General features: G+C 35.3%; 2 long non-coding RNA genes across 2 annotated transcripts; one reads left to right on the top strand and one right to left on the bottom strand.

The window, feature by feature from the left end:
* Positions 1–6,725: 6,725 nt before the first annotated feature.
* On the bottom strand, positions 6,726–9,017 carry LOC112717712 (uncharacterized). The gene is made up of 4 exons (XR_011866330.1): positions 8,863–9,017; positions 8,229–8,385; positions 7,980–8,117; positions 6,726–7,883 (listed from the first exon to the last, which is right to left on the bottom strand). It is a non-coding gene; the product is annotated as an uncharacterized lncRNA (long non-coding RNA).
* A 3,919-nt stretch (positions 9,018–12,936) lies between these two features.
* Positions 12,937–16,670, top strand: LOC112718286 (uncharacterized). Its single transcript, XR_003160744.2, has 4 exons — positions 12,937–13,683; positions 13,778–13,860; positions 13,971–14,084; positions 16,500–16,670. It is a non-coding gene; the product is annotated as an uncharacterized lncRNA (long non-coding RNA).
* The last annotated feature ends 7,370 nt before the right edge of the window (positions 16,671–24,040 follow it).

A 24,040-nucleotide genomic window follows, 5' to 3' on the forward strand; every position in this document is an offset into this window, starting at 1 on the left:
AGGTTTCAGGTTAATTATATGATATCCATAATCTTAATGATACTTATGTCTCTAATCTTGATGTTCAGATTCATCTCCATAATCTTGATGGTATCTGTTAATTTTATTAATTATGTTCATAATATTGAGGTTCAGGTTAATTATAGATTACTTTTTAATAATTTTATTTAATATTTAATTAAATTAGTTTGACTTTCGGTTCAATTGCGATTGAACTATTAAACTATTAAACTCGTTATTTGACCGATTTATTGATCAGTTTGATTCTTGCAATCTTGACCGTTGTTAAATTTAGTAACAAAATTGAGACAATTTTAAGTTAAAAAATGATATTGAGACTCGACTGCAAGTTTACGGACCACTTTGAGTACTAACTCTAAAAGAAATGGCCCATTTAATCATAGTTATTGAAATTAAATTGATAACTAAACTAATTACACTATTGCATTTCGGGTTTATTGGTTCAATTAGTTAATAAGATTATAATTATACTATATGGACACACAAAATAGATTATTAAATCATTAACTCTTATAGAATATATACGGGTTAATGGTAAAATTAATTATTAAAAAATAGATTATACTTCAAATTTATTTTTAAAAAATTTATCGATTAAATTAATTTTTTAAAATTATAAATTAATCAAATTTATTTTTTGTTCTTTTATTAACAATTTTTATTAATAAATAATAATATAAAATATTATCTGTCAACATATGTGATACCTAATATGTCTAATTGGAGATTGATTAGATATGTTTATAAAAATATATCAATTTAGTCTCTAGGTTATATTAGAATTATGATTTATGTAATTGAAAAAAAAGATTAAATTAATATATTTTTATAAATATATATAGTTGGTATCCAATTAAATATATTATGTATTATATATGTAGTTAATTAACATTTTACATTATCAATTATTAACAAAAATGGTTAATAGAGTGAAAAAAATGTGATTATTTTATAATTTTTAAATGACTAATTTGATTGATACAATTTTTTAAAGATAAATTTAGATGACTCATTTTTCAGGAATTAATTTAACTATTAACTCAAATATATATATTAAAATTTAAAATATATATTAAAAATAAATTAAACAGCACATCTATTTAATTGAGTAAATCTTTGTTTTTGTTTTTTTTTTTACAAAAAACTTCCTTTCTTTTATTTACTTGTTTTGTTTTTAAATCTTCTTTCAAAGTTTTCCATTCCAATCTTAAAAAAAATAATTTTCACTCACAAATATAGGATTTTTTATTTAAATAAATTAAAAAATATTTATTTACTGAAATAAATAATTTAAAAATTATTACAAAAATACGTAAAATTACTTATCTCATTTACAGTGTAACACGTATATATCTCGATTACAGTGTAAACGAGATACGTGCAAGCTAATCTTATTTACACTGTAAACGAGATACCTATTGAGTTATAACATTTATAGTATAAACGAGATACGGTAAGACAAACTTCCAACAGCTATAAAAGGATGTGCAACCCTTACCATTCTCCACAAACATTTCATACTTTCTTCTCCTCCGTTTTTCTTCCAAAAAATAGGTTGTTTGTGTGTATCCCAGTTGTTGTATGAGAAACAGTGACAATGAGGTGATATTTGAGTGTGATAATTCGATACTGTTTTGCACTCGGCGCGTAAGTTTGTTGTCCGAGTTGAAGAGTCTGATATTGGGCAACCTTTGTGGTTTAAGGAGAAAAGAGATCGGAAGGGTAGGGTATAAGTTGCTAGCTCCAGTGGGTAACAATTTTTCAGTTTCGCCTGTTTCGGCTCTAAGGCAACGAGCATGTGCGACTCATGTTTGACATCCATGGGAGAATCATGGCAAAACAAGTGATGGAGCTTTCCGCCGAGGATGGTGATATTGGTGGTAGTGAATCCGTCCACTTGACCTTTATGCAGGATGACCCACCTCTCGCACCACCACCGATTTATATTGCTAGTCCAGTGGAAGACATGGACGTGGGTGATGAAGACTCTGACGAAGAGTACGTTATTACGGATAGCAACGATAGTGATTCCTCTGAAGATGATGATGAATAGGAGTTTGTACCAGAGATGCCGGCCGAGGCAGTGGTGCGCTATGTTTTGCCTCTTTCGACTCGATTTTGGGGCTATCAGATGTACCAAGTCACTATTATGCATTGGATCTGGATGCAATACATGAGAAATCTCCATTTTTTAACACCAGGGAAGACGATTACAACTTAGACGGTGGGGTGGAGTTTCGTGTCGGCCACAAATTTAAAAGCAGAGATGCAATAATACAGGGTGTGAAGAACTATAGCATTTGCAAAAGTGATGAGTACCGAATGGTCAAATCAGACTGATTAAAGTACCATGTGCATTGCCGCCTAGCTGCAACTGGATGTCCTTGGAGCCTCCGTGTGGCTCTCCAACAGAGCCTCAGATACTGGTGATGTCAAGTTTAATTGTGGCGTATTTACTCATTTATGATTGCTATATCTAGTGTAGTTTCCAACCATGAATGTATTATTTCATTAGAGAGGTCCGGAGGGTTGGTGGAGCGCATACATGTTTAGCACCCACCGTGTCCCAAGACCATCGACAGTTGGATAGCAGTCTCATCTGTAAGGTCATCCTACTATTGATACAGTCTAACCCATCCGTTAGCACCCCTGTCCTGTAAGGTGCAGTTCGGCAAAGCTATCACTTCAAATCCTCGTATAGAAAGGTCTGGATGGCGAAGCAAAAGGCAATTGCGTAGATATACAAAAATTGGGAGGAGTTAGACAACAAGGTGCCGAAGTTGCTACAAGCACTGCAAAGTTATTGTCCCGAAACGATATGTAAGCTTAGGGCCTTACCTTATTATGATGGGCGCCTTATGGTCCACGATTGTAGCATGTTCGACAACGTATTCTGGGCATTCTCATTCTGTATTGAGGCTTTCAAGCATTACAACCCATTTGTTTCTGTTGACGACACATATTTGTATGGCAGATACGGTGATGTCTTGCTTATTGTAGTGGCACAAGACGACAACAGCAATATCCTTCCTATTGCCTTTGTAATTGTGGAGTCCGAGAGTACGGAGTCATGGTCTTTCTTCCTAACTAATCTAAGACGACATGTCACCCCACAGGATGGCCTATTGATTATTTCTGATAGATCTCAGGCGGTCAAGGCTGCACTGAAGGCTGATGATAGTGGATAGTAACCTCCTAGTAGGGTGTTCAATGCTTATTGTGTAAGACACATGGCCGCAAACTTCATGCCTCGTTTCCAGTCCACCGAGGGCAAGCAATACCTCATAAACACTGCTTATAGTCCAAGCAAGGCTAAGTACGAGTGGTACATAGATGCCTTGAGAGGTTTGTCGCGAAAGATGGCGGACTGGGCTAGTAGATTCAACCAAAAAAAATATGGCTACAATACTACGACAGCGGTCACCGGTTTGGTCACATGACAACAAATTCGTCGGAGTACATAAATGCATAGCTAAAGGGTACACGGTACTTGCCAATTTCTCCCATCGTGCGCATCACGTACAAGAGGCTGCAAAAGTTGTTCGTCATGAAGGATAGGGATGCACAGGCACAGCTAGCGGCTGGAAATTGCTTCTTCCAAAAGCTGATGGCAGCTGTTGAAAAGAACAGAAAGGGTATCTCGAAGATGCGTGTTACTCATTGCGACAGATAGTTTCAGTGTTTGTCTATCGTGCCTCAGGGTGCAGCAGAGCACAACGAATGGTATGTCCATGCAAGTACCGTCGAACCTCAAGATAGCCCACGACACTTCTCAAAGTTTGCAAGCAGTGGCAGCCACCAGAGATGGACCAGGTTGTTCGAATTGTCCGTCATTAGGTAACCCCCAATTAGTAACAAGATATAGCACCTCGCATACTGTCGGAGTGTCTCTAGATCATCCGTCCGAGGCATATGGTGGACATGGTCCTGCAGCCATGTGAGCTTTAGCGAGAATTACTCCTTCCTCTGCACCTCCTGTTGTGCAACCACCGAAGGCCTGACACCGAGTAGTCGCTCCACTAACTCCAATGTCTCCGTGCCTTACCATATGTAGAAATCATGGAAGCACCCTCCACTAGCTCCCCGTGCATGTATAGTCCAAGGTGGTATGCCATGTCCTATAGAGTGATAGTGGCATCACCCCATAGCAGGTGCAACGTGTGGGTCTTCGAACGTCAACGCTCCACAAATGTCGTGATCAAGGAGTTGTCAAAAATGAAGTCCTTGAGAGACACCGTGTTGCCGAAGGCAGTCTCACTCAAATACAGGAGGATGGCGTCCGGTGGTCGAAGCATGTGACTCACTCGCCTAGGCAGAAGTAAGCGAGAAGTCTGACACAAAATAAATTATCACAATTATTAAAAATTTGTATACGTGCGTCGACATAACAAACTTACTTAACTATTATATACATTTATTTAACAGAAATTTACACGTATGTACTAACTGAATTTATGTCAATAAAACTTTTTACGTTAATATTTACTTAGTTAATTAATAAACATTTCCTCATACGTTACTTAAAATAAAAACATTCCCTAAAGCAATTAATAATCAGGTAAAGTATACTTTTTGTTCCTGAAATTTGACAAAAGTTTCAAAAATACCCATAAGTTTTATTTTTTTTCAATTTTATCCCAAAAATTTTCGATTTGCATCAAATATACCTCTGACGGCTAGTTTTTCAAGAAATTTAAGACCAATTCAACAACAATTTCATAAGAACAACCCTCAATACAAGCAAATCAAGCATAATTTTTATGTATTATTGTTAGATTGGTTTTAATTTTTTTGAAAATTTAGCCCTCGAGAATATATTTGATGCAAATCGAAAACTTTTGAGACAAAATTGAAACAAAATAAAATTTAGGAATATTTTTAAAATTTTTACCAAATTTCAGGAACAAAAAGTATACTTTATCCTTAATACTCTAATTATCAAACTTTAATTTAATAATTTAATTTAGATAAATACAAAATTACATAAGAGTTCCCTTAAATTAAAAAATAACTTTTACTTGAATAATTAATAACTAAATTAATAAATTAAAGAACGTGTGACTAATAAATCAATTAACTTCAACGGTTGAAAAACATTGACTCAAGTATTTATATCTGAATTAATAATTATGTAGTTAAAAACTTAATTACAAAAAAATGAGAACCACATTCATAGAATTATACTCTATCAGTGATCTGTTGCTAAGATATAAATTGTATTCTAGTTCTTGGCGAGTATCCTAACCATGTTTATACATATATGGGATAACATAAACGTTAAGATAAGAAAACTAACCACAAAATCGGCTGTCCCAGCGTAGTGCCATGTTGCATTCAATCTATTAATGTTCGAATCACATGTATCTGTGTGCGTCATTTTTGTCTTACTCAATAATATGGTCAGAAACAGATAGAAGAGATGAGAAAGTGGTGGAAAGGTTGGAAATGGGATACAGAAAGTCGTTGTAAACGACATCTATATATAGGCATTACCTACTATAAACGAGATATACACATGTCACGTGCACTGTCTTATTTTGTTTACACTATAAACAAGATAAATAATTTTACGTATTTTCATAATAATTTTTAAAATTATTTATTTCAATAAATAAAAGATTTTTTTAATTTATTTAAATAAAAAATTCCACAAATAAACATATGTTTAATCTACATAAAAAAAACAATAAATCAAAGCAGAAATTTAATTATCAATCTTAAAATCTAAGAACATAACGTTGTAAAAAATTAGCAAGTTAAAAATTATTCTTAAGTGTCTCAACATGAAAAACTTTTCAAATATAGATGGTAGATTAATAAGATGGAAAAGAAAAAAAAATGCTAATTGGAAGAGAACAAGGAAAAAATGGTATTTTTATTTAGAACTTGACAATATGTTTCAATATTATTTAATTAATAATCTCTCATTATTGAATTAAATGATTAATGTTAATTGTAATTTTAGTATTTTGTGGTATGACTCAAAGTTTTCTTTAAATATTATGCATCTAATAATTTATGAACCCATCAATAAGAATAATCATTTTTCACAACTGTTATATGAGTGGTAATCTAAAAAATAAATGTAATAATCACTATAAGAAACATCGTTAAAATTGACGGTCAAATCGACGGCTAAGTCGTCGATAATATTAAATTTTAATGACAAAATGGACGGCGGATGTGGTCACTATTAAACTTGTCAATTTTCCAAAATTCTAATAAAATCAATGGCTTGCCTTGCCAATTGATAATAATGTAATAAAATCGACAGCATTTTTGTCTATAATATGAGTTTGAAATTTTCACATTCTTACTAAAATCGACAACGTTGCCGTCGATATTATTATATAAAATCGATGCCACTTCTGTCGATATTTGATTCAATTAAATCGACAAGAGTTTCATCTATAATATGCTTAATAAATCGACAAGATTGCGTCGATATTTGATTCAATAAAATCGACAATATTGCCGTCGATATTTGATTCAATAAAATCGACACAGTTGCCGTCGATTTATTAATTTAGATACCGATAAATTCTTTGTCTATATTTTGAATTTAAAAAGCGACAATTTTTTCGTCGATCGTAATAGTTATATGTTTTAATTATTTTTTTATTTGAAAAAATAGTAAACAATTAGCAAATAAACTTTTAAATATATAAATAAAATTTATACAGAATATTAGATAACAAGATAAATAAATTTTTAAATATAAAAATAAAATTTATACTAAATATAGAGAATGAGTCTATAAACTTATCAAAAACATAGAGTTATATTCGTTTAAATTGTAATCCACTAATAATACAAAATATTCAAAGTAAAATAATTAAATAACCTAACCGAGTGCTTCCAATCCATAATCTCTTCCAAATCCACTCATCTTGTAGCCTCCAAAAGGGTAATCAACATCAAAGGCAAAGAAGCAGTTGTAATAAAATGTTTTTCAAATCGAAAGTAGCTCAACAGGCAACAATTTAATTTGTAACCTGAAGCTTTGTTATAAAAAGCAGAAAGCTTGAATCAGCATTTTCCTCTTTGCTAGATTCCACGCTCATATCTGTTTAGACATGAAAAAAATGGGTCAATAATAGAAAGATGAATTCTTGATATACCAAAATTTGTATCATCAATTAATATTTCATATAAATATGATAGAAATTAACAAATTATCACTTTTCTCATGATGAATTATAGAAGTAAGAATTGATTTTGGGGGCCAGCAATTAAACAAATTAAAATTACAAAAATTAGATTTACTCTTACCTCTCCAAAATAGATGCTAGGCATCCCCAATAAATTTCCAAACAAGCATTGCATTCATAATTCCATTAACATTTTGTTCACATAAAAACCACTCATTTCCCTTCAACTTAAGTACTTCAATATATATATAAAAGAAGGGAAGGCAAAATCCTAAGCTTTAGTGGCAGAAATTGGAAATACAAGGAGCAGTACCCTGTTAATATGTTCTATGTAAGAGATAGTGCAATGCAACAAAACCAAGAGATAAAAATAAAAAAATTGCGAAGAAAATATGGACTAAAACCAGCCAAAATATCATGAAGCAATTATGAATATTAATAAAGAAACCATGACAGGTCCAAATATCTCATCTTGTGATATTAGCATGTCCTCCTGAAATGGATTGTGTGAAGCAATTATGAATATTAATAAAGAAGGTCAGTTTTCATGTTTCTTGAAGAGTTGAAAATGCACTTTAACATTAGAGAAAATTGTAGGCTCAATGTAGTAGCCCTTGTTTCCAAATTCTTTTTCCCAGTTAAAAGGGTAGCTCCTTCTTTCTTTCCAAGCTCAATATAGGACAGAATTTTCTCAAACTGTGCCTTACTAGTCTGCAGTTTAAAATAATAAAAAAATCATATACAGAGAAGAGTTATTATTATCTAAAAGCTTATTCTCAAATTATAATGTAAACATAATTATGTTACCTGTGATCCTTGCTGAATTTTAGGGTCAAATGGATCTCCTACTACCCATGTTTTTGCCTTCTCCACGACCTTCTTCTCAAATTCATCATAAATTCCTTCTTGAACATAAACTCTGGAAAATGCAACACATATTTCTCCCTGAAAATTATAAACAGTTACTAGGGACGACCGAGATACCTTGAAAAACAAGAAAAAGGATTTCAGGGTTGACTTGGAATGAAAGGAATGAAATCTTGTTGTGTAGGATACCAAAGAGAGCAAGGTCAACAGTTTTGTCAACATCAGCATCATCAAAGATCAAGACTGGGGACTTGCCACCTAATTCAAGTGAAACTGGTTTCAAATTGCTCATGGTTGCCGCCATCATTACCTTCCGGCCAGTCTCCGTCGAACCAGTAAAACTGACCTATAACATAACATAATCAAATCAAACCTTAGTACTAGTAGAGCCATAGATGGAAATTATCGCATCCACGTCCATATTAGGTAGTTGATTGAAGCATATAATGAAATAAGCTTCCTTTGTATTTTTGCATTGGATACTTTCCCTTTATGCATAATAAATGACACAACAAACAACAGAGTCATATGAAAATGATTTTTCCAAACACACTTCTCTTCTTCTTCATTCTGTTATCCAATTAGCTAGAAATATAATATATATATATATATATATATATATATATATATATATATATATATATATATATATATATATACATAATAAATGAAATTAAAGTATTATATAATAAATTTTTATTATATATATATTATAAGCAAAAGGTGTACTAGCAGGAACAAATATTATAGAACATATTAGTAGAGGAGATATAGAAATAACAGAAATTATATATATTAATGAAAAATTAAAGTAATTAATTACCTCTTAGGAAGTTAAAGATGATATAGAAGATACCACCATTGAGGGCAATCAAGTTGATGAGAAGCTCAACGCAGATCCCAAAGAACGCTAATGGCTTGCCACAAACTGCAAGAGCTTCTGGGCCAAGATAGAGATGAATATAAGCCACCAATCACAATAGATATAAGCTTCGAATTCAGATATATAAGAATTCAGATAATTCAGATAATTCTTGACAAAGTCTAATAGATATATAAGAAAAGAAACTATATAATTCATGGTAAAATGACAGATAAAGAGGGCCAAAAATCAATTGTCATTTTGACCAATCAAAGGTTGTTTCATATCACACCAATCACAATCTATATAACAAGCTAAGAAGATCACTCCCCGTTATTAGTGCATAGTCAAAACAGTACCTGCAGATGAGATAAAATAATGATAACAATAATAGTTTTAGAAGAAAAAAAATAAACTCTAGTAGATTGGTTTTGCATTTTCTTGTTGTTGCTGTGATTATGGAGAATTATGATCATTGTTCTTTATTTCTAGACCCTTCACAAACACTGCCTCATGTCTCAAATTGTAATTCTCTTCATCATCAATTTGGTGATGAGTTTCATTCATGGCTGGCACCGGTCGAAACGGTGGCCGGAGACAGAGCTGCTAGTGCTTCCAAGAGCCACAGTCAGGCCGAGAAGCGGCGTAGGGACCGGATCAATGCACAGCTTACAAGTCTAAGGAAACTAATTCCAAAATCTGATAAGGTACAACAGCTTATTTTAATTTTAATGTGTCTTAAATACTATATAAACTATAAGGTATTGTCATTTGAAACAGGGCATAGTTAGTTTCAATAATACCATGAAAAATATAAACATCAGCTTGTTTACACATCCTCACTGAGCAATGAACCTATTTGAAGTGGCTGGGGGGGGGGGGGGGGGGAGAGGGGGGGAGGTTATAGACACCTTTCCATACTTTGTGTCCGGAGTACTTCACTTAATTTCCTCTGCAGTATTGGGCTTTGGTGGTATTTATCATGCACTTCTGGGATCATGGCAAGGTCTTGTTTACACAACAAAACAACACTCATGAATGAAATTCCAATGAAGAGAGATTCACACATTGTCACAATGAATGAGTATCTTGCTGCTTTTGGTTGTGAACAGTTGAACACTTGAACACTTCAAATTCAATTCATACAACCAATAAAATCAACAATCAAGTGAAACAAATTTAAGAAAATTTACTACTATATGCATAAAATGCTTCTAAATTATGGATAATAATTACATCAAACATAAACTAATGGATTTCATTTTATATATAACTCACCTTATGGCAGCGCTTATTCCAAGTAGCAGCATCAAGTACCAACCCTGAATATTGATGCTAAAACACAAAAGCATCTTAGTTATGAAACTCAAGAGAAAATAAAAGAGCTGAAAATAATTGTTTAAAGGATCTAACAAATATCATATTTCACAAATGCTAAAATGTTAGCCTCAATTATAATTTTTCAAGAATTTATTTATTACTTTTAACTTTTTTGATTGTTCAATCAAATTGTGACTCTTAGTGCTTGTTTGGGTGAGCTTTTAAGAAAAGATCTTTTTTTGAATTATCTTTTTTTAAAAGATCTTATAGAGAAGTAAAAGTAATTTTTTGTTTGGATATCTCATATAAAAAGGTCTTTTTATCTATCAATTATGTTTGGGTATAACAATATAAAAGTACTTTTTTGTTTATTTATTACATGAAAAACATTTTTTTTAAGGAAAAAAGATCTTTTAAAAAAAGATGTAAATTACAGCTTCTCAAAAAAGATATTTTTTTTTATTTTACTAGTGCTTTTACTTTTACTACTAGAAATTTGCCAAACACGTTAAAAAATAAAAAAAGATCTTTTTTCATTAAAAAAAGATCTTTTTTTTTTTACAAAATAATGGCGCCCAAACATACACTTATAATAGCAAATAAAAGGGCTTCAGGAGGGAAAATAAGTAAAAAAGAAAACAAAACATGATACATATAAGAATAAACAAAATTCAATGTGAATAGAAAAAAAAATATATAAAATAATGGAAATTTTGATAATGGGAATATTGAACAGAGGATAATCAGAGAGATTGAAGACACCGATAAAATGAGCAGATCGAAATTTTGTATTAACTGTAATTGTAATTGTAATTATGTATCATGCATCTCATGCTTAACTTATTTAAACCAAGCAATAAATAAAGCATATTTTATCAATCATGATGATGTTTTCATCAGCAGCAGCTCCTTCCAGTTATCGAAACTCTAATTCAATTCCAGCAGTAGTGAAGAGAAAGCGAAGTCAACCAAAAATACCAGACAAAAAATTAAAGAATAATTAGCTTGAAATCTATTATTATATATGTGAATTGATGAATTGAAGCATGCAAATCCAGAGGCAGAAGTAATAGCTCTATCGCCAAACTCGCTCATGGCGAAGAATCATTTCGTGTGCGAGATATGCAAGAAAGGAGGGACCAGAACCTGCAGTTGCACCGGTGAGGCACAACCTGCCGTGGAAGCTTCGGGTTGAACGAGGGAGAAGGAGGTGGTGGTTGTGGGCACGGGTTGAACGAGGGAATTTGGGAGAGTTTGGGTTTCTGAACTTTGGACGCGGGAGTGGACGCGGGAAGATGTGTTTTTAGTGATAAAAATCAACGGCATCTTTGTCGATTTTAATTAAAAAAATAACACATATAGCGTCTATTTTATAGATTGAATTTACACTGCCCATTCCATTTTAGAAAGCAATCTAAACCGTTCAAATTTATCGACAGTAATGTTGTCGATATTTTAAATAATAAAATAGACGTCATATTCGTCGATTTTAATTTAAAAAAATAACACATATAGCGTCTATTTTATAGATTAAATTTACACCGTTCATCCCATTTTAGAAAGTAATCTAGACCGTTCAAAATTATCGACGGTAATGTTATCAATATTTTAAATAATAAAACAGACGCCATATTCGTCGATTTTATTTTCGACTTCTAGTGCGTCTATAATATGACGATAATAGGGAAAAAAAATTAATGCATCATAAAAATATCGACGACCAGGCTGTCGATTTTAATATTTTATTTTTAATTATTTTTTAGTAATATGGACAGCAAGTCGTTGAAAATTATCGACAGTAAAAATAGCCGTCGATTTTTGGCGTCGAAAAAAACGCTTTTCCTTGTAGAGAATTAAATGATTGTATATAATAACTTACATTTTACACAATGATACATGAGCAATGAAAAAATTTGTTAGGAGAGTTATAATTGTGAATTAGTGAAGGCAGATAACAAACTCATAGGAAAATAAGGACACAAGCTTGGAATGGAAGATATCAAATAGACAGAGTAAACTAGTCAAGGGTGCTGTGGATTGTGCATTGTGATGAGTCGTCTATCTCTTTTTGAAATTTCTCTTCTCTCTTTGTTTAAATCTTCTTTTCTTAACTCAGTAACTTATCTCGTGTAGGTGCCAATGAGTTATAACACAATTGGCATAGTCTCTTCATACTCATCTAAGAAGTTGCGAATTCGAATTTTGTAAGACCCAAAACTTTTGAAAAGTCTTATTATGATCAAGTCTCAAATCATATAGTTATTTATAGCCTTAATTTCAGAAATTATTTTATTAAAGATAATTAAGGCAAGTTTTGATTTATTGAATTTGAGATGAGTTATGATTATTATCCAATTTTATAATTATTGAATTATTTTCTATATTTAGATTATAAATTTGGCAGTCATGAAATAATAGGGATTTTACATGATTTGGATTAGATAAGTAATATTTCAAATATTACTGTTGTTATTTTGGAAAATAGAGAAATTAATTATATTATTTCTAATTTTTAGATTTTGGCATTTTATTGAAAATAACTTGTAAAATTGATGAGCAAATAGTATTTTTTTATACACTATTATTGTTGAATTAGAATTTATTTCTAATTACTATATTTTTCGCAATTTCATTTGAAATTACTAAAATGCCCCTAACCCTAATTTTTTTTTAAAAAAAAAGAAAACCGTAGCCCCTCAAACCCATGCAGCCGCAGCTGCTGCCCTTCTCCTTTACCCTCATCATCACTTACCCACAAGCAAACCTAACGCAGACACAACTGAAACCCATAGCAGCGCCAAATCAAAGATGGGGAAATAGGGAAATAGGGCCGCGGGAGAAGGGAGGAGGAGAGGAAGGAGATTCGCGCCGGCGTGCTGGGCTCCACCGCCGCCGTCGCGTCATCGCTGTCACTGAAGCTTCGCGCCGCTGTCCAACCGCCGTGCCTCGCTGTCAGTTGCTGCTCATCCTCATCGCGAACAAAGGGAAGCGCGAGACCGAGAGGGAGAGAGAAAGCGTGGAGTCGGCGTCGTGCGGAGAGGGACTCGCCGCTCCTTCCCACCGCCGTCGAGCTGCCATTGACGTGTGTCACCGCGGCTGAGGGTGTCGCCACCACCAAACCCGGGCCGCACGCGAGAGGAAGAAGAGCGATGAGGCAGAACGCGTCCTCGCCGGAGCTCTTGAGCGCCGCCGTCGTTCGTGCCTGCTCCCGCCGCCAAATCTGCTCTCACTTCTGGGTTCTGGAATCTGACCCGGACGCCGCTGCCACCATTCGAGCTCGCTGCTGCTGATGATGGTAAGCCCAAACCGCCGCCAGCAAAAGGGGTTCAGGCCGCCGCAGGTGTCGCTGCCGGAGAAGGGAGCTGCATCTCTGTGATTCCGACCGCCAGGAGTGGTTTTGTGACGTTAGGGACCGCCGCCGGAGCTTCTGCCTACTGCTGCCGACACCGGAAAAGGTTGCCGGTAAGGGTTTTAATTGTGATTTCTGTCCTTTTTGAATTCCGGGAATACTATAGTTGCCGCGTGTTGATGTTGTGATCGGAATTTGTCACCGCAGCCGCTCGAGGTGGCTGTCGGGCTGCTGCCGAGCTGGCCCGGAGACCGCCGCTGTTTCGGTTCAACCGTTCCTCCTTCGGTTCGGTAAGCGATTTGATTTGAAAGCCCTTTAGCTACTATTCTGTTATTTTACGCTGAGGTTTGTGGTGTTAATTGCTATAAGATTGAGTTCGATTGTTGTATGTTGCGATTAGAGTTGTTGAGACTGTTGCGAAAGTGGCTTGGAGCTGAGGTTTTGGTTACCGTCAGTTTGGTTTGAGGCGGAAAGGACTTGATGAGGCATTTTGGTTATGGAATTGCGTTTTGAGGTAGGGGCGCTTTCCAAAAACTATGTTTTGTGTATTGAAATTATTACATATGGATACTGATGTGAGATATTGTGTATTTGGTGATTGTATCTGCCTTATGTATTATTTGATTGACTTGAATGATTATGGATGTTGGTTTGGCTAAGTTGTTGTGCGGCTTTGTGAAATATAATGTTTTGAAGTTGATTCTTTAAAGATTTGAAATCTGAGTTTAAACCATTGAGGATTGGTTTGAATTGAGTCAATTATTTCAATGATGTGAAAAGTCGAATGCACTTTTGAATTCAGCCTGGTTTATTTTAATTGATTTGGTTTTGGACAAATGATTTGTTATTGAACCGTTTCTTTAAAGCTTTGGAAATGAGTTATATCGATTGATATTGAGTTGATTTTGAAATGGTATCCTTGAGATACGCCACTGAGGCGATTGTTGGATTTAGCTTGCTTTAAATTGATTTCTGGTTTTGAGCTGTTGAAAAGGAATGAGAAATGGTTTAGTTGGGACCCGAACTGGGTGGCAAAAGTCCAAGTTTTAGGGGAGGTGCTGCCGAAATTTCTACAAAATCCTAGCCTTGTTTGAAAAGTTATTTGAAAAGGGTTGGATTTGAGAAGTTGTATTATTTGATTTATTAAGAGAATATTGATGTTTTCAAGCTTAATTTATTTAGTGAACTTTATGCCTTGAGTTCGACTTATTTAGAAATGAACTATTTTTACCGTTTGAATCACTGAAGGAAAGAATGATGCTCTAGTATTGATTTCAATATAAAAAGGAGCTTTTAGTGATTTCAAAGGAATCTAGACTTTTGATTGAGTAATTAAGTTTGAGGCATTTTGGAAGAGTTAAAAAAAATGGGTTCCAAAAAGAAACCTGAAAGTGGTTTGATTCAAATGAACCGGTTCCGTTTCAAATGAGTTGATTTTTGGACCGGGTTGGAACTTGCGATTTTGTATGGCGGTTTTATAGTAAATTCAGTTTTATTTACTTGAACCGAGAATCTATGATTTTAAGAGTTTCAATGAATTTTAAGGAATTGATATAGGTTGACCTTCCCTAGAGACTTGGGACTCTGCCGAGAAACTTTTGTTATAAAATTCCATTGTTGGATGGGTGATTTTGAATGCTTTGAAATAAATCCTTAACTTGCCATGGTTTGAAAGTTTGGAAAGAGAATGCCGAGAGTGGCTCTGTTTTAAAAGGGGAACTCACTTTGAGTAAATTTGGCTTATGAGCCTGAGATGATTTGAGAAACGAGATTTCTAAAGCCAAGGCTGAAAAGAGTTGAAACTTGATTGCAAAGTGAAATGAATAGAGAAAATGATTTATGGCTTAAATGCCGATTTCATGAATTTGATGATTTTGAATGTTGAAGTGCTATTTTTTTTTTGTGAGCCAGAATGGCTGTGTATGATTATGAATATTGGCTGGTTCTGGATTGAACCGTGAGCCGGAATGGCTGTGTATGCTATGAATATTGGCTGGTTCTGGACTGAACCGTGAGCCGGATGGTTGAGATGGATGTTGATCCACGGATGAGAATGAATGCATGTATATGCTGAATTATTGATAATTGTGATTTGCACTTCCACTATCTGAGATACAAGTTTCCCTGGGTAGTAGCAGTGGCTAGCCACCACGTGCTCCAGGTTGAGACTTGATACTCTGTTGACCCTATGTCGTAAGTGTGGCCGGGCACTGTGAAAGTCCCGGATGAGCTCGCCCCCGAAATATTCACCAGTGAGGGTGATGGATATGGATCATGTTTATGATCAAGTTTATGATGAGTATAACTAGAGTTGGGGATGCGCGACAGAGGGACAGTCCAATGGTTAGCTACCAAGACTTGTCGGGTTGGCTCTATAACCGACAGATGATATCATCAGCCACTAGGGACAGGCATGCATCATATGCATCTATATGACATTGTTTGGGTATGCATATTGTACTTGGTTTGCCTATGTGATTAACTGCTAATTGTTCTACTTGCAATAACTGTTTGTTTGTGTTTGCATCTTCCTACTTGTGTTTGCATCTGGAACTCTGTTGGATTGTGGTGGATTGGTTGTGGTTGGATTGTTTGGGCCTAGGGCCGTGGTTGAATGAGATGGACCGATGGTTGATTTCGGTTTTGTGGTTCTGGTTTGAAATAAGATATGAAAGGTTATTTTGGTTCAGTATAGATAAACCTTTTTGAAATGCTTTGATGTTTTGAGAATTGAACAGTTCCTCTTTCAGAAACTATTTCTGACTTTACTTTTATTGTAAACTGTTGTTTTTGAAAAGAGGCATAAGATGGTTATTAATCACTGGTACGATTTATCTTCATGTATCTTATTACAGTAATTCCCAAAAACCCTCTACTGAGAACCCTTTCGAGGATGATGTTCTCACCCCCTACATTTTTCCCCTTTCAGGATTTGGGCGCAGAAGTTATGAAGAGTTTAATTATTTGTTATTGAGATGCTCTGTATTGCTTTACATTATTATTTTTGTACCCTCGCCTTTATCTTGATATATTTTGTGAGAGGGATAGGAATTGTACTGGATAATGTTTGTAATATTATTTATATATATGTATGTATATATATATGGATGTACTCTTTATGAGTTTCTGTAAGTTGTATGGTATGTATGGACGTACGCTGTATGGCAAAAGTATTTTTGGGAATGGTATTGCGGTTTAAAGTTTTTAAACAGGCTCATATTTTAGTATTAAATAGTATAAGTGTCGTCGTAATATCCGAGCTATCAGAGTTGCGCAGTCGGAAGCGTGAGCTTTAGTAGTTAGGGTGTTACATTATGGTATCAGAGCAGTCCTTCCTGTAGAGCCTGAGGAATGGACCGAATATGCTTCAGTTGCATACTCTAAGCGTTTGTCATGTATTAGGTCTTGTCGAATGACGAGAATTAGAGCTTTATGCACATGACGGTCTATTGATTAACGATGTTAGTCTTGCATTGCATAATTCTTGGTATTAAGTTTGGCCGGCTTAATACTAGTGAATTTTGTATATAAAAGCACTAATGAGTTATCATAGATGAAATCCGAGTTTTGAGTTAAGCGAATCGCGGGTTCTGGGAACGTTGAAAACTTTTCTCGAGGCTGCTCAGTTATGTGTCTTGAATTCTGTTCGAGTCGACCTATTCTTTCGTATCCTAACTTGAAGTTCTTGGTTACTAATCCTTTTGAAAAGTAGCTTGATTTTTCAACTTTATTCCTCCATTCATATGCATTCCTGTTTGAACTTAATTGCATATGCTTGTTTGGAATCCTTGTTGCATCTATCTTCCTCGGTTTGAGTTCTTCTTGATTCACGTATTCTTTGATATAGCTTTGAAATTGTCATGATGCGCTGTGCCTTTTAACTCTGAGATTCTGAGTCCATTATTAGAGAAATTATTGATTCAGTTTTTCTCTTATTTGACAGTGAGTACAGCCAATTGAGATTTTATAAAAATTGCTGTTGATCAGATATATATTTATCTATGTATAAAACTTTGAGATTTCTTATACAGTTTGACAACTATTTATTCCTACCCCGCCTGTGCTTTTACTGGTTTACGGAACTACATTTACTTTAAAATACAATTTGACTTTCTAGTAATTTACTACGGTTCCAACGCACATCTTCATTTGATTAGGTATTTGCATATTTTTCAAAATTTTGGAAAGGAAAGCTTTTTCACTTTTATCCCAGTTGAGTCTCATTTGATAAGCTTTACTTAACTTATTTTGAATTGAGTTTGATTTAGCATGCTATATGATTTATGCCATTGTTGTTCTTTTGAGAGTGTTGGACTCATAGCTTTCTTCCTATGAACGGACTAAATTCTCTACTAAACCTTCCTTCTATATGAATATCATACTTGACGTTATTTTTAACTAATCTTTTACAATTTATGAACATTACCATTGATCTTGGTTTTTCCAATCTTGTGAATCTCATTCTTATGTGAGTTAGTTTGATTCGTTTCAAAATAGTGCATCATTTATATATCCTCTCATTATCTTTACAAAAGTTTTTAGTCAAAGATTTATCCTTGAGAAATTACTAATGATTGAGTTGTCTTTTCCTACGACTTTTCTTTTGGGTCAATTGGAAGCTTGTTGGATGTTTCACGACTAGTGAATCTTGTTTGAACTACCTTGATTTAAAACCCTCTCTTGCATGGCTTGACTCTTTTTAAGTACATCCTAATTTTCTTGAATATCCTTCTGAGATGGTGATTTCAAGTATACTTTGGATTCTTGTTTCGGACTTTTTGAACTTTTAAATTCTCTTTGAAAAGGTTCTAAACTGAATTTATTTTTCTGTTGCTTGATTGAAATTGAAGCCATTGTTCAATTTTGACAAAGATGATTTAAAGTTGACATGTGCTATTTTAAATGAAGTTTTGAGAAGCTTCCTTGGTTAGTGGAAACATGTCCGTTTGTAACACACTACTTGTTTCCTTTACCAGATTGTAAGCGAATTTTTACCTCGGAATTTCTTTTCTAAAAAGAGTTTAACTCCTCTTTTGTCTTTGCTATAAATGTTATACACGCTTGTTTGAATATGGACTTTGATGATTTTTGAACAAGCATTTGATTCTTCTTCCGAGTTTTATGAATTGCTTTTGGTTAAGTTGTGCTTCTAATTACCTTTCTAAAATATCTGGGAAAATATTTTAGCTCTTAGCCAAACTGGTGTGCATTTTGTTTTTAAAATTTTGCATGATCTGCTTTAACCTAAAATTGTATTACAGCAAAGCCACGTTATTGCTTTTGTTATTCTCTTGGAGAATGTTTGTTACTTAACTTTTCTTCTAAATTGCCAAGTGATTTTTTTTGCAAGTTTTCGATTCTTTTGTGAACAATGCATTCGGAAGTATTTTAATCATGCTCTTGAGTTCTGTGAGCTTTGTCTTGGGTTTAAAATCGTCTCTTCTGCAAACCTCATGCTTCTTCGGCTCAGCTTGAAATTGTTTCAAACTGATGCACTGATTTTTCTGCTTATTGGTCTTATTGAATTTCTTTGATCCAAGGGTCATCTTTGAGGTTGTCAGTTGATTTATTTCTAGCAAACTTCATTTGCTTGATCATCCTTGTTGTTTGGGATTGGATACATTCCCTCGGATCTATGAGTACTATCCTTGACATTTGACTCTCCTTTCTAAATCTTGTATCCTTCTGAGTAAACTCGAGAATTATTTTGATATCACGTGTGACTTGTAGACGTAGTAACGCGATGCGTTAGTTCTTTAGGACGTGATATATGTATACGGAAGGTGAAGCGGTAGGTGTGCAACATTGAGTTGTGGGTGATTTATTTCTTGCGAGCGGGTTTGCGATCGTTAGGCTTATGATCGGCCATGAGATTGTAAAGTGCCTGATGAAGTTAGAAGGTTAAGGCTTCGAGGTTGAGGTGAGATTAGTGTGCAGATGTTGAGCACGTCGTTGTAATCTCATCCTGTTTTATAACCTTCAATGCCTTGCCTTACTATCACATGTTTGACCCATGTCACCTTTTTGCATTGAGCCTACCTTGTAATGTTTGCTTTGCACTCACACTTCTACCTTTGCATCCTTACGCATATGACAATCAAAGTATTTGAAAACCGTATATATGTTTATATGTTGAGACATTTTTGCTTATTTCTTAAATGTGTTCAAGAATGAACTGTTATGAAATTTCCTTCGTTTTGTATCAATTTTCGAGGGCAAAAATTTTTATAAGGTAGGTAGAATGTAAGACCCAAAACTTTTGAAAAGTCTTATTATGATCAAGTCTCAAATCATATAGTTATTTGTAGCCTTAATTTCAGAAATTATTTTATTAAAGATAATTAAGGCAAGTTTTGATTTATTGAATTTGAGATGAGTTATGATTATTATCCAATTTTATAATTATTGAATTATTTTCTATATTTAGATTATAAATTTGGCAGTCATGAAATAATAGGGATTTTACATGATTTGGATTAGATAAGTAATATTTCAAATATTACTGTTGTTATTTTGGAAAATAGAGAAATTAATTATATTATTTCTAATTTTTAGATTTGGGCATTTTATTGAAAATAACTTGTAAAATTGATGAGCAAATAGTATTTTTTTATACACTATTATTGTTGAATTAGAATTTATTTCTAATTACTATATTTTTCGCAATTTCATTTGAAATTACTAAAATGCCACTAACCCTAATTTTTTTTTAAAAAAAGAAAACCATAGCCCCTCAAACCCATGCAGCCGCAGCTGCTGCCCTTCTCCTTTACCATCATCATCACTCACCCACAAGCAAAACTAACGCAGACACAACTGAAACCCATAGCAGCGCCAAATCAAAGATGGAGAAATAGGGAAATAGGGCCGCGGGAGAAGGGAGGAGGGGAGGAAGGAGATTCGCGCCAGCGTGCTGGGCTCCACCGCCACCGTCGCGTCGTCGCTGTCACTGAAGCTTCGCGCTGCTGTCCAACCGCCGTGCCTCGCCGACAGTTGCTGCTCATCCTCATCGCGAACAGAGGGAAGCGCGAGACCGATTGGGAGAGAGAAAGCGTGGAGTCGGCGTCGCGCGGAGAGGTACTTGCCGCTCCTTCCCACCGCCGTCGAGCTGCCATTGACGTGTGTCACCGCGGCTGAGGGTGTCGCCACCACCAAACCCGGGCCGCACGCAAGAGGAAGAAGAGCGATGAGGCAGAACGCGTCCTCGCCGGAGCTCTTGAGCGCCGCCGTCGTTCGTGCCTCCTCCCGCCGCCAAATCTGCTCCCACTTCTGGGTTCTGGAATCTGACCCGGACGCCGCTGCCACCATTCGAGCTCGCTGCTGCTGATGATGGTAAGCCCAAACCGCCGCCAGCAAAAGGGGTTCATGCCGCCGCAGGTGTCGCTGCCGGAGAAGGGAGCTGCATCTCTGTGATTCCGATCGCCAGGAGTGGTTTTGTGACGTTAGGGACCGCCGCCGGAGCGTCTGCCTACTGCTGCCGTCGCCGAAAAAGGTTGCCGGTAAGGGTTTTAATTGTGATTTCTGTCCTTTTTGAATTCCGGGAATACTATAGTTGCCGCGTGTTGATGTTGTGATCGGAATTTGTCGCCGCACCCCCTCGAGGTGGCTGTCGGGCTGCTGCCGAGCTGGCCCGGAGACCGCCGCTGTTTCGGTTCAACCGTTCCTCCTTCGGTTCGGTAAGCGATTTGATTTGAAAGCCCTTTAGCTACTATTCTGTTATTTTACGCTGAGGTTTGTGGTGTTAATTGCTATAAGATTGAGTTCGATTGTTGTATGTTGCGATTAGAGTTGTTGAGACTGTTGCGAAAGTGGCTTGGAGCTGAGGTTTTGGTTACCGTCAGTTTGGTTTGAGGCGGAAAGGACTTGATGAGGCATTTTGGTTATGGAATTGCGTTTTGAGGTAGGGGCGCTTTCCAAAAACTATGTTTTGTGTATTGAAATTATTACATATGGATACTGATGTGAGATATTGTGTATTTGGTGATTGTATCTGCCTTATGTATTATTTGATTGACTTGAATGATTATGGATGTTGGTTTGGCTGAGTTGTTGTGCGGCTTTGTGAAGTATAATGTTTTGAAGTTAATTCTTTAAAGATTTGAAATCTGAGTTTAAACCATTGAGGATTGGTTTGAATTGAGTCAATTATTTCAATGATGTGAAAAGTCGAATGCACTTTTGAATTCAGCCTGGTTTATTTTAATTGATTTGGTTTTGGACAAATGATTTGTTATTGAACCGTTTCTTTAAAGCTTTGGAAATGAGTTATATCGATTGATATTGAGTTGATTTTGAAATGGTATCCTTGAGATACGCCACTGAGGCGATTGTTGGATTTAGCTTGCTTTAAATTGATTTCTGGTTTTGAGCTGTTGAAAAGGAATGAGAAATGGTTTAGTTGGGACCCGAACCGGGTGGCAAAAGTCCAAGTTTTAGGGGAGGTGCTGCCGAAATTTCTACAAAATCCTAGCCTTGTTTGAAAAGTTATTTGAAAAGGGTTGGATTTGAGAAGTTGTATTATTTGATTTATTAAGAGAATATTGATGTTTTCAAGCTTAATTTATTTAGTGAACTTTATGCCTTGAGTTCGACTTATTTAGAAATGAACTATTTTTACCGTTTGAATCACTGAAGGAAAGAATGATGCTCTAGTATTGATTTCAATATAAAAAGGAGCTTTTAGTGATTTCAAAGGAATCTAGACTTTTGATTGAGTAATTAAGTTTGAGGCATTTTGGAAGAGTTAAAAAAAATGGGTTCCAAAAAGAAACCTGAAAGTGGTTTGATTCAAATGAACCGGTTCCGTTTCAAATGAGTTGATTTTTGGACCGGGTTGGAACTTGCGATTTTGTATGGCCGGTTTTATAGTAAATTCAGTTTTATTTACTTGAACCGAGAATCTATGATTTTAAGAGTTTCAATGAATTTTAAGGAATTGATATAGGTTGACCTTCCCTAGAGACTTGGGACTCTGCCGAGAAACTTTTGTTATAAAATCCCATTGTTGGATGGGTGATTTTGAATGCTTTGAAATAAATCCTTAACTTGCCATGGTTTGAAAGTTTGGAAAGAGAATGCCGAGAGTGGCTCTGTTTTAAAAGGGGAACTCACTTTGAGTGAATTTGGCTTATGAGCCTGAGATGATTTGAGAAACGAGATTTCTAAAGCCAAGGCTGAAAAGAGTTGAAACTTGATTTCAAAGTGAAATGAATAGAGAAAATGATTTATGGCTTAAATGCCGATTTCATGAATTTGATGATTTTGAATGTGGAAGTGCTGTTTTTTTTTTTGTGAGCCAGAATGGCTGTGTATGATTATGAATATTGGCTGGTTCTGGATTGAACCGTGAGCCGGAATGGCTGTGTATGCTATGAATATTGGCTGGTTCTGGACTGAACCGTGAGCCGGATGGCTGAGATGGATGTTGATCCACGGATGAGAATGAATGCATGTATATGCTGAATTATTGATAATTGTGATTTGCACTTCCACTATCTGAGATACGAGTTTCCCTGGGTAGTAGCAGTGGCTAACCACCACGTGCTCCAGGTTGAGGCTTGATACTCTGTTGACCCTATGTCGTAAGTGTGGCCGGGCACTGTGAAAGTCCCGGATGAGCTCGCCCCCGAAATATTCACCAGTGAGGGTGATGGATATGGATCATGTTTATGATCAAGTTTATGATGAGTATAACTCGAGTTGGGGATGCGCGACAGAGGGACAGTCCAATGGTTAGCTACCAGGACTTGTCGGGTTGGCTCTATAACCGACAGATGATATCATCAGCCACTAGGGACAGGCATGCATCATATGCATCTATATGACATTGTTTGGGTATGCATATTGTACTTGGTTTGCCTATGTGATTAACTGCTAATTGTTCTACTTGCAATAACTGTTTGTTTGTGTTTGCATCTGGAACTCTGTTGGATTGTGGTGGATTGGTTGTGGTTGGATTGTTTGGGCCTAGGGCCGTGGTTGAATGAGATGGACCGATGGTTGATTTCGGTTTTGTGGTTCTGGTTTAGAATAAGATATGAAAGGTTATTTTGGTTCAGTATAGATAAACCTTTTTGAAATGTTTTGATGTTTTGAGAATTGAACAGTTCCTCTTTCAGAAAAGATTTCTGACTTTACTTTTATTGTAAACTGTTGTTTTTGAAAAGAGGCATAAGATGGTTATTAATCACTGGTACGGTTTATCTTCATGTATCCTATTACAGTAATTCCCAAAAGCCCTCTACTGAGAACCCTTTCGAGGATGATGTTCTCACCCCCTACATTTTTTCCCTTTCAGGATTTGGGCGCAGAAGTTATGAAGAGTTTAATTATTTGTTATTGAGATGCTCTGTATTGCTTTACATTATTATTTTTGTACCCTCGCCTTTATCTTGATATATTCTGTGAGAGGGATAGGAATTGTACTGGATAATGTTTGTAATATTATTTATATATATGTATGTATATATA

This window comes from Arachis hypogaea, chromosome 10, assembly GCF_003086295.3.
Source record: "Arachis hypogaea cultivar Tifrunner chromosome 10, arahy.Tifrunner.gnm2.J5K5, whole genome shotgun sequence".
NCBI lineage: Eukaryota > Viridiplantae > Streptophyta > Magnoliopsida > Fabales > Fabaceae > Arachis > Arachis hypogaea.